The sequence below is a fragment of the Mesoplodon densirostris genome, chromosome 2 (assembly GCF_025265405.1).
Source record: "Mesoplodon densirostris isolate mMesDen1 chromosome 2, mMesDen1 primary haplotype, whole genome shotgun sequence".
Taxonomy (NCBI): domain Eukaryota; kingdom Metazoa; phylum Chordata; class Mammalia; order Artiodactyla; family Ziphiidae; genus Mesoplodon; species Mesoplodon densirostris.
The window spans coordinates 121,792,360-121,795,845 of record NC_082662.1 but is presented as its reverse complement, the minus strand read 5'-3'; positions in this window follow the sequence as shown (position 1 = coordinate 121,795,845).

The following is a 3,486-nucleotide window of genomic DNA, read 5'->3' as shown; positions in this document are numbered from 1 at the left end:
AATAGAGACTGAAAAACAATAGTAAAGATCAGTGGCATTAAAAGCTGTTTCTCTGAAAAGAAACAAAATTGACTAACTTTTATCCAGACTCAACAGGAAAAAAGAAAGAGGGCCAAAATCAACAAAATCAGAAATGAAAAACAAGTTACAAATGGCCATAAGAGACTACTTCAAGCAATTATATGCCAATAAAATGGATAACCTAGAAGAAATGGAAAAATTCTTAGACATGTACAATCTCCCAAGACTGAACTAGGAAGAAATAGAAAATATGAACAGACCAATTACCAGTAATGAAATTGAATCAGTAATTAAACTCCTAACAAACAAAAGTCCAGGACCAGATACCTTCATAGGTGAATTCTACCAATCATTTAGAGAAGAGGTACCACCTGTCCTTCTGAAACTATTCTAAAAAAACTGCAGAGGAAGAAACACTTTCAAACTCATTCTCTGAGGCCACCATCACCCTGATACCAAAACCAGACAAAGATGCCACAAATTACAGGCCAATATCACTGATGAATATAGATGCAAAAATCCTCAACAAAATATAAGCAAACTGAATCCAACAATACATTAAAAGGATCATACACCATGATCAGGTGGGATTTATCCCCAGGATGCAAGGATTTTTCAATATCTGCAAGTCAATCAACCTGATATACCACATATCATGTGGTTTTTATCCTTCAATTTGTTAATCTTAATAGACGCAGAAAAAGCTTTTGATAAAATTCACCATTCTTTTATGATAAAAACTCTCCAGGAAGTGGGCATAAAGGGAATATACCTTAACATAATAAAGGACATATATGACAAACCCACAGCTAACATACTCAACTGTGAAAAGCTAAACGCATTCCCTTTAAGATCAGGAATAAGACAACAATGCCCACTCTTGCCACGTTTATTCAAAATAGTTTTGGAAGTCCTAGCCACATCAATGAGAGAAGAAAAAGGAATAAAAGGAATCCAAATTGGAAAGGAAGAAGTAAAACTGTCTGTGCTTGCAGATGACATGATATTATATATAGAAAATCCTAAAGATGCTACCAGAAAACTACTAGAGTTCATCAGTGAATTCGGTAAAATTACAGGATACAGAATTAATGCACAGAAATCTGTTGCATTTCTATACACTAACAATGAAATATCAGAAAGAGTAATTAAGGAAACAATCCCATTTACTATTGCATGAAAAATAATAAAATACCTAGGAATAAACCCACCTAAGGAGGTGAAAGTCCTGTGCTCCAAAAACTATAATATGCTGATGAAAGAAATTGAGAATGACACAAAAGGAAAGATATAATGTGTTCTTGGATTGGAAGAATCAATATTGTAAAAATGACCAGATTTCCCAAGGCAATCTACAGATTCAATACAATCCCTAGCAAATTACCAATGGTATTTTTCACAGAACTAAAACAAAAAAATTTAAATTTGTGTGGAAACATAAAACCCTGAAATGCCAAAGGAATCTTGAGAAAGAAAAACAGAGCTGGAGGAATCAGGCTCACTGACTACAGACTATACTACAAAGCTATAGTCATCAAAACAGTATGGTACTGACACAAAAGCAGACACATAGATCAAGGAACAGGATAGAAAGCCCAGAAATAAACCCACGCAGCTATGGTCAATTAATCTATGACAAAGGAGGCAAGGATATACAATGGAGAAAAGACAGTCTCTTCAATAAGTGGTGCTGGGAAAACTGGACAGCTACATGTAAAATAATGAAATTATAACATTCTCTAATACCCCATACAAAAAAAAAAAAACTCAAAATGGATTAAATACCTAAGTGTAAGAGTGGATACTATAAAACTCCTAGAGGAAAATATAGGCAGAACACATAAATTGCAGCAATATTTTTTTGTAGCCATCTCCTAAAGTAAAAGAAATAAATAAAAGCAAAAATAAACAAATGGGACCTAATTAAATTTAAAAGCTTAAAAGCAAAGGGAACCATCAATAAAATGAAAAGACAACCTACAGAATGGGAGAAAATATTTACAAACGATGTGATTGACAAGGGGTTAATTTCTAAAATATACAAATAGCTTATACCACTCAATGTTGAAACAAAACCAAATACCCCAATCAAAAAAAAAATGAACAGAAGACCTAAACAGACATTTCTCCACAGAAGACATACAGATGGCCAAAAAGCACATGAAAAGATGCTCAACATTGCTAATTATTAGAGAAATGCACATCAAAACTACAATAGGTATCACCTCACACTGGTCAGAATGGTCGCCATCAAAAAGTCTACAAATAGGGACTTCTCTGGTGACACAGTGGTTAAGAATCCGCCTGCTAATGCAGGGGACATGGATTTGATCCCTAGTCTGGGAAGATCCCACATGCCGTGGAGAAACTAAGCCCATGCACCAGAACTACTGAGCCTGCGTGCCACAACTACTGAAGCCTGGGCGCCTACAGCCTGTGCTCTGCAACAAGAGAAGCCACCGCAGTGAGAAGCCCACGTACCACAACAAAGAGTAGCTCCCACTCGCTGCAACTAGAGAAAGCCTGCGCACACAGCAATGAAGATCCAACAGAGCCAAAACAAATTAAAAAAAATGTCTACAAATAGTAAATGCTGGAGAAGGTGTGGAGAAAAGGGAACCCTCCTATGCTGTAGGTTGGAATGTAAATTGGTAGAGCCACTATGGAGAACAGTCTGGAGGTTCCTTAAAAATGTAAAAACAGTTACCATATGATCCAGCAATCCCACTCCTGGGTATATATCTGGAAAAGATGAAAACTCCAGCTGGAAAAGATACAAGTACCCCTGTGTTCATAGCAGCACTATTCACAATAGCTAAGACATGGAAGCCACCTAAATGTCCATAGACAGATGAATGGATAAAGAATACATGCTACACAGACACACACACACACAATATACAATGGACTACTACTCAGCCATAAAAAAGAATGAAATAATGCCATTTGCACCAACATGGATGGACCCAGGGATTATCATAGTAAGTGAAGTAAGTCAGACAGAAAGACAAATACCACAGGATATCACTTATACATGGATTCTAAAAATATGATACAAATGAACTTATTTATAAAACAAATAGACTCACAAAGAAAGCAAGCTTATGGTTACCAAAGGGGATAGCAGGGCTGGGGGAGATAAATTAGGAGTTTGGGATTAACAGATACATGCTACTATGTGTAAAATAAACAACAAGGAACTACTGTATGGCACAGGGAACTATATTCAATATCTTGTAATACCTATAATGGAATAGAATCTGAAATATACATATATATATAAATAACTGAATCACTTTGCTGTACATCTGGAAACACTGTAAGTGAACTGTACTTCAATTTAAAACAAAACATTCAGGAAACAGAACCAACTCTCAGTCAGATGGGACATGGTCATTCAGTGCCTTACACAGTAATATTTCAACTATGACACTCTGGCTTATTAATCTCTAATAAAACCTTAGT